Raw genomic sequence first — 6,882 nt, forward strand, 5'->3', positions numbered from 1 at the left:
AAGGTATGCCAGGAAACACAGCTCCGGTCTGTGCTGGTGGTTGGATTCTTGACGAGTTCCACAAAGAATCCTTCTTAAGGTTCACATAAAACCTGGTTACAGAGAGTGGTGACTTTCCAAACGGCTTTGCAGAAGCAAATAGAAGCAGTGCAGCTCACCGGTGAAGCTCAGTCCGACTATATGAATGAGGAAATGTGCCAGAGGACTCTTATTCACTGCCGTTAATTTATACGTGAGTGTTAGATTGACACTGCCACCCCGGTGGGCACCAGCTCCGCAGGCTGGCCTGTCCGTGGGATCTGCATGGAGTTTGGCGCTAACTGTGGGATCTGGGAAAAAAACCACTTTTGGGAACTACGCCTTTTGTGCCTAAAACACGAGCGGTTCGGTGTCCGTGCGGGACGGGGGAGTCACGGCATGTCCGGGTGTCAGGGATCGGCCCAGGATTGCGGGTGGGAGCCGGCCTGGCACCCCCGGCCCGCGCCCCCTGGCGGCCGTGGGGGCGGTCGGGGCCCTCGTGGGTCACGGCAGCGATACGGGGGTCTCTCGTGGGTCACGGCAGCGATACGGGGGAAGCCCCTCTCAGCCGCCCATTAGGGGTGGTCTCCTGGCGGGCGGAGCGTCCGCCCGCTCACCTGTGGAGAAGGCGGCTGGTTAAAGCTTAACCCGAGCGGGCTGAGCAGGCGTTTTAGGACAATCCTTGTAGCTCGCCTGACTCGTCTTCCAGGGAGTGCTCAGGGCTCGGTGCTGCTGCTGTGGGAAGTCCTCGGCCGCCTCCCCACGTCCGGTGTGTCTCCAAAGGGGTCGGCAGCCTGGGCAGCGCCGGGATCGGGGCCGGGCCCTGCAGAGCAGCCGTGCCCCAGCCTTTCACCGCGGCGCAGGTCACCACCTGCTCGAGGGAGGCAACACAGCCCTCCCTGCCGTGTTGGCCTTTGCTGAAATTGAAGTGTCTCTTGGCTCCAAGCCATGTGAAAGCTTTGAAGCATGTGGGTTATGGGCACTGGGTTTGGCCACCCCTTTAGTCGACAGTGTAAGAAAGAGCACTCGGTTCAGCACCGCAAGCTGTGCTGTTCCTCCTACACCAGTCAGATCACGTCCAGTGCTCACACTGGTGCGTGGTGTATATAAAACCTCACGGAAATTAAGAGGTCCTTCTACTGAGAGTCGTAAAAGGTAATCAGTTCCAGTGGGGGTCAAACAACAAAATGCTCCTGGGAATAATTTGGACTTTGTTTCTTCAGTTAAACCAGAATGAATCTACTAGTGATTCATATTTCCATGGTGTATAGACCTTGTGCACGTGACCATCCTTTGTTCTAAAATTAAGTCTGTCCCTTCTGTCCCTTTATTCTGTAAACCATCAATTCGTAAGGATTTAAGGAAGGATAAAAACTCCTGTAAATTATTATGGTTTCACAGTGTTAAGGAATGCAGGAGGGAACTTTCCAGGGTTTTTTTTTAATACAGTCTACTCCTAAATCGTACTCTCAGATTTATCATGAGCTTTGCATGCAGACCAGACCATGAACTAGTTTAACTAGAGTTATTTTGGCATCAATTTCACTGCAGTGTTGTGAACTGTCAGGTGGACACACTGAGAAACAAGGTATAAATGTTACATTAGCACATTAACACAGGGTTTTAAAGGTATATAGTTAAGTAGGAGGAAAAAGGGGTCTAGATGAGACAGCACAAGCTTTGTGCATAGATTAATTTTTCCTTTTGTCTGGATTTTGCCTGCATAGGAACTCTGCTTAATTCTGGGTCAGATGACTGATGTAAGTACATGTTTGTCCCACCAAGGGAGATTTGCCTTGAAGTATCTGAAATATCTGTCATAGTATGCTTTCCTCATATAGTAGTAGTAAAGATAAAAATCCATCTCAATCAGCTGACTTACATGCTCTTTCCTTCTACACTTAACTGTAACATATTAATTCCTTTGACAGTCAATAACTACGTATTTCAAGAGATAATTATTTCCCCCTATATGAATATGTTCCAAAGCCTTTGCAAAAGGTCTGTGAGAGGAAAAGCTCATTAGTTTGTTTGAACTTCTAAAGAAATTAAATGTAGAGTGTACAGTAAGACGAAAAAGTATCCAGAAGGAGGGATTGTTACCCATGCAAGTTCAATCATACTAAAATTACTCTTTCATTTATTATAAAACCTGATTATTTTTTCCTAATAGAAATATTATCAATGAGTAAGATCTGCAATTTGTCTAAAGGAATATGGACAAAATCTTTAAAGATTCAGCGGTGCTCAGTATGTCAAAACACTTGAGCAGCTTGTAAGATCAGAACCCAAAAGCCAAGCAAGGATGCAGCCACCTGGGAGGCTGATTAGGGTAAAATGAAAAGTTCTTAAAGGGGTTCTATTGTAGATGTTGTTTAAATAATCCTATCCGAACTTAACCATTGTACTAAAAAAATAATCAAGTCTTGCAGGTTACTCATGCTTATGCAACTTAAAAACAAAATCTATCAGTTGAGCCAGGTCCTTGGCTCTACTCCAATAGTTCAAAACAGGTCTAGAGCCAGCTTAACTGCCCCAGCCATAACTATTTTCACTTTTCCAGAAAACAGTTCTGCCAGTCATAGACCTGCTGAGACAGCGTACACTTCCGTACTTCTGAACTTTGACTCCCAGAACATAGGCGAAGAAACAAAAGGCATGGGAAGTATGAACCTGCTCTACAGTACCTCTCTGCCTCTGGAATGCTCCTCCTGGTCTAGGAGCAGCTAATTAATTCTTTAAACAACAAAACAAACTCCAGGATAATTAAACAAAATGTTCACCATACCTTTTGGGTTCCCTCCCCATACTTTTTTTTTAAAATTTGTCATCTTTGGAGATATGACAGAATAAGAATTGAAAAACTATTTAATGTCAACTGTTAGGGTCTGCTTTTCCTTGGTCTTTAGTGAATCATCCAAGGTATCATTTTGGAGTTCCTGTTGCTTGTTTTACACAAATATGTTCTCAAGCTTCTGTCTGATGAGGAAGTAATGACAATTTGTGGAGTAATAAGAAAGAGCCAACATTTTATAATGTTTAAAAATGTTAATCATAAACATCAAAAGGTTATAATCTGTTGACAGTCATCTACTTGATTTATACAGCTGGCTGCCCTACTGGCTCTTCTTTCAGGCTAACTGGAGAGTGCTCTGACATACGTGTCTCTGTAGAGTGGTAACTCCGGAAACATTCAGGTAGCAGCTATCCAAAACAATGGGTTGAACTCGGAGGCCTGAGCAAGAAGTACTCCAGGCAGTACATGCAATTTTCCCAGGTGAATTAATTAGGAGCAAAGGCCTCCAGGAGCAAAAATACCCACCAACCCCAAAACAAAACAGAACAAAAAGACCAACACTCTGTCTAGCAGTTGCCTAGAGCAAGGGGATGGGAATTTTGCTTTTGTGTTCCTGTTGCCTAGAGTAATGTAAAACCTTTACCCCTTTACAACTAGCAACAAATCCTGGGGGTGACTGGGTGTTACACTGTGTGAGATGGAAGAAGAAAGAAAAATAGAGAAAGAGCCCTTTGGGGCATTGAGTCAGCCTGAGGGCCAAGCGCAGGGTTTGGGAACAAGAAATTGCTTACTATCTGTTTATTTACAAAGACTTTAAAGGAAGGGAGAGAGTTGATACTGCTCCTTTGTCCTCCTGATAGACATACTAATTCAGACTTTCCAATAATAACTTCTAAAGCCAGGAAGAAAATGTTATTTTTCCCTTTTATGACAATCAGATGTTTAGTGGGAGGAACACTCAATGTGCATCTAAGAGATAGGTGATGCCAGTTATGAGGAGAACTTCACACCCTCAAACTAAACCTGTTTGGTTGCCAGTATAGTAAGCAGCCTGAACAGTACAGGGATAGGTTTACAGTCATTTAAAGTGTAGTAGGTAACACATAAAAAACCTTATCTAGAGACACCATAAACTTGTATGGCTTGCTTAGCAAAATAAAATGACGGCTAATGTTCTCTACACACAGGCTTTCTAGGTTTGACTGAGAAGGGAACAGAACAAGGACACCTAAGAAAGATTCTGATTTCAGCCTGTTTAAAACTGGTTCACTGATGTAAGTAATCACATCCTGCCCTCTGTTTCTGCAGGTACCTGAAACACTGGTCCAAAGAAAGATTCTCATCCATGCCATATTTTGGAGGGTCATGTAGCAACAGCAATGAACACATGACAGCCAAAAAATTAAAAGGCAACACAGGTACCTGTTTGAAAGTACTCTTCATCATTTCAACACTCACCTTATCCTAATTTTCTCCATCTCCTCCTCACTTTGGGTGAACTTTGTCTCACAAAAAGATAAGAAAAAGATTATGCACCAAATTATTCAGCTGACTCCTGATTCTGACACTCGGCAAGGAAAGTGGTATGTAGATGTTATCTATACAAGGTGAACTTTATCTTGCCTTTCACCACCCAATTTTAAATAAAATATATATACTTATAACATTTCTGTTAATGTTGCCCGTTTCACCTTGTTGTGGGGTTTTTTGTATCTCTGAACTTCTTACAGTTTCCTAGAATTTATAGTTCCAGAGTAATTTAGATCAGTAGGAAAAATAAACTGGTAGTGTTACTTTAAGTGCATCCTTATCAATGAGAAACACAGCTCAGCGCTGAACTGTCATATCCAGCTTTACAGCAGCAGTGTACATCAAAAGTTAGCCTGCTCTATGTTATAAAAAGTTTTTGGGGGAGAAAGAAGTCACAGTTCCTTGGGATATTTATAGTATTTAAGAATGCTTTTAAGTAACTTGTAATGGCAGATGCCATAGGGTACTCTGTCATAAGTGGTTTTCCTATTCATAACAAGTAATGCATATTATGGTGCGTTTCAAGCCAGGCCCACAGTAAACTTTGTAGAAAAAATAAAGACCATGTCCGTATTACTGTATGAATTCCATTTGGATCTTGTTAATGCCATGTTGTGTTTTGATTTTGTTTTGGATACAGCTCTTAAGTGGAGTTTTTAGCCTTGAATTTGACAGTATGGACTTCATGATGGACTTCATAGGATTACATTTAAAGCTCCAACACAAGTATCAATGGTACAAGATAAATGGTGTTACCACGGGGTAAAAAATTGACTTGTTACAACAGAACTAACCTCTGAATGGCTTGGGCAAGAGGCCTGCATAGTGAGAGACCTGCTCTTCCAAGTGCTAGCTCCTTTCTCCCTTCCACAGACTATTTCCTCCTACCTCTACTACACAGCCTCTCCCCAGGAGTGCATTCTCTTCACCCAGGGTGTGTAGTTGTGGACTGCTGCCCTTGCAAACATCAAGATGGCTACAGCACATCCTGGATTAGAGGAGCAAGATGGACTAGGAGGACCACTGGGAACTCAGAAGGGCTGGGATACCACTTCTGGAATCCAAATAAGCTCCGGTCACTGCTCCAGAAAGATCCCAGATGTGGAGTTAACAGTTGTCAATGTGCTGGAAAGACAGAGTTAGAAATTATTGACCTGTAAGTGATAGGATCAATTCACACCACCACAAATCCTCCTAGAACAGGACCAGGCCACATTCTAACAGAAACTGCCAAATTTGATCAGATTTGATGTTTCATTCAGGCTTCTCCAGACTAGAAAGCCCCACTCCCTTGGAAATGACACAGGCTTCTCATACGCCACGTGTGAGGCTATTAGCACTACTACAAGAGTTTTTATCTTCTTTCAAACAACATGTTTCTGTCCTGTATGCACCAGTCCCACTCGCTGTCTCTGGCCTTACCTTTGCTTCCAGCCCTGATGCCTTCCAACTGCTGCTCTTCATCATCCAGTCATAAACATCCCTTTTAACATGTATGATCAGCAGCCAGCTTGCTTTTCTTCTAAGATGGCTGTGGTTATTGATTATTCAGAGTTACACTGTAATTGGCAAGTAACAACTGATTTCAAAGCTGTTTCAAAACTTCAGAGAAAATAAATTTTGAACTTCAGGGGCATAGATAAAACTATTCACAGTTGCTGTTAAAGAGGTTAAAAACCAGATCAGACATCTTTCATTTCTACTCCTTCCTCAGCCACGTAACATCATGTGTGAGGATTTTCCTTTTGTAAATTACACAGCTCCCTTAACCAGCACTTCTCCCCTGTTTAATAAAAATCAAAGAATCTGGATTGGGAGCTTCTCATGTGTTCTCAGTTGAGGCCTCCAGTCCAAACTCGATCTTAGGCACTGTTAGCATGTTCCTCAGTGGGAAGATGTAGCTCTGCTGATTTCTGAGAGGTTTTTTTCACTTGTTTGTTGGTTTTTTTCATTTTAATACATTTATTTAGAACTAGGCAGATAAATCTCTGTGTGGTATACCTCAACATGCTACTTGAGTCACTCTGGCTTTGTTAAAGGACTGAACTGACACTCATCTTGGTTTACAGCTCTACTTGTAGCTGCTGAGTTCTACCTACTGCAATCACTCCACAGCCTCTTAACTCAACAATCTGTCCTTTTTCCTGTCAACACAGCTTTTCTCTAAAGAATGCTGTTGACCAAACAAATACCTTCAGAGGGCATGAGACTGCTATTGCATGTGTAACTTTTTAAAAAAGTCATCTCCTGAGGTGATGAGAACTGGGGGAATTCTGTGTTATAAATACACAGATCTTTATATGGCTTGCTTGTAGACAAAGCCATCACTCAGGAGACTTCAGCATATAGAGAGAAATATAAGCAGGAGATGTTTAGTTGTGTCCTAGTGAATTATATACCAGACACAGAGATTGGGGATTATGAGGGTTATTTTTGAACAGTTGGATGCTTAAGTCTTACACCATTTCTAAATGCTCTAGGTGAAGCAGGGCCTGGAAGAAGAAAAAGCAAATTCTGATGGCAAAAGAAATCTTTAT

General features: G+C 42.5%; 1 long non-coding RNA gene across 1 annotated transcript; it reads left to right on the forward strand.

Moving 5' to 3' along the window:
- Positions 1-744: 744 nt before the first annotated feature.
- LOC114060587 lies at positions 745-4,887 on the forward strand. The gene is made up of 4 exons (XR_003571917.1): positions 745-1,173; positions 1,746-1,778; positions 2,192-2,350; positions 4,003-4,887. It is a non-coding gene; the product is annotated as an uncharacterized LOC114060587 (long non-coding RNA).
- The last annotated feature ends 1,995 nt before the right edge of the window (positions 4,888-6,882 follow it).

The sequence above is a fragment of the Empidonax traillii genome, unplaced genomic scaffold (assembly GCF_003031625.1).
Source record: "Empidonax traillii isolate 1590-97213 ecotype Southwest subspecies unplaced genomic scaffold, ASM303162v1 scaffold278:size663781, whole genome shotgun sequence".
Lineage (NCBI taxonomy): Eukaryota > Metazoa > Chordata > Aves > Passeriformes > Tyrannidae > Empidonax > Empidonax traillii.